A 1,585-nucleotide genomic window follows, 5' to 3' on the forward strand; every position below is an offset into this window, starting at 1 on the left:
GCTTTTTGTTTATTGTCTGCATTCCAACACTAGAAAGTTCTACCAGAATAGGGATTATTTTTGTTCTTGTTCCCTAAAATATCCCAAGTGTCAACAACAGTGCCTTGCACATTCGTAAGTGCTCAATAAAGTTACATTGAAAAAGCAAAGCAGGCTAGGAATTTGGCCTAGTGGTAGAGTGCTTGCGAAGCATGCACGAAGACCTGGATTCCGGTACCACATACATAGAAAAAAGCTGGAAGTGATGTTGAGGCTCAAGTGGTAGAGCTCTAGCCTTGAGAAAGTCCAAGGACAGTGCTCAGGCCATGAGTTCAAGCCCAGGACTGACCAAAAAAAAGCAAAGCAGCCTAGGATTTGAACTCAGGGCCTATTTGCTAGAGAGATATTTTACCACTTACGCTACGTCCCCAGACCTTTCTCTTTAGTTATTGCAAAGGGGGTCTCATGCTCTTTGCCTAAAGTTGGCCTCAGACTGAGATCCTCTTTCCTGTTCCTCCAGTGTGGCTGGGATGACAAGTGTACACCACCATACAATGCCAGGCCCTCCCCGCCCTCCTCTCTCTCTCTTTCTCTCTGGATTTGAACTCAGAGCCTTGTGCTTGGCTTACTTGCTTTATTGGTAATTAATCTCTAACACCCACCCCTGCAGCTTCACTTTTTTTTTTTTTTGATCTTAGCCAAAAGGCCAAGAGGTCTAAGAGGTATGCGATAATGAAACATGGAAATAATAGCTCTTGGCCTCCTTTTCTCCTAAGGACAACACAATAATTAGTCTCTGATGTTCATATGCTGACATCTGAGGCAGCTAACAGTGGCTTGTTATTACTCTGTACATATTTACATATTTTTAGCTTAAAGACACAGGAAATGTGTTTAGCTTTTGTGGTAATTTTCCAATACGTGTGTGTGTGTGTGTGTGTGTGTGTGTGTGCCAATTCTGGGGTTTGAACTGAGTCCCTAGGTGCTGACCCTTTTGTTGTTGTTCCTAATCCTTGTTTTAATACTTTCCTACTGAAACTTTTTTATTTTTATGTTTTTACGATCATTAAGAGACTATGGCTGGAAGGCTAACTTTTTGCAAGGAAAAAAAATACATATAACAAACTATTTCATCTTTTTTTTTATTATTCACTAGTCCTGGGGCTTGAACTCAGGGCCCGGGCACTGTCCCTGTGCTCTTCAGCTCAAGGCTACCTCCCTACCCATTGAGCCACAGTGCCACTTCCAATTTTTTGATGGTTAATTGGAGATAAAAGTCTTTTTTTTTTTTTTTACCAGTCCTGGGGCTTAAACTCAGGGCCTGGGCACTATCCTTGGGCTTTCTCAAGGCTAGAGCTCTACCACTTGAGTCTCAGCACCACCTCCGGCTTTTTTCTATGGATGTGGTACCGAGGAATTGAACTCAGTTCCTCAGGCGCAAGCACTCTACCACTAGGCCAAACTCCTGGCTCCCCTGAACTTTTTTTTGCTCAAGGCCAGCACTCTACCACTTCAGCCACAGTGCCACTCCCAGTCTTTTTGAGTAGCTAATTGGAGATAAACACCTCATGGACTTCTCTGCCAGAGATGGCTTTGAACCTCAATC

The sequence above is a fragment of the Megascapheus bottae genome, chromosome 28, assembly GCF_031878675.1.
Source record: "Megascapheus bottae isolate mThoBot1 chromosome 28, mThoBot2.hap1, whole genome shotgun sequence".
Classification (NCBI taxonomy): Eukaryota; Metazoa; Chordata; class Mammalia; order Rodentia; family Geomyidae; genus Megascapheus; species Megascapheus bottae.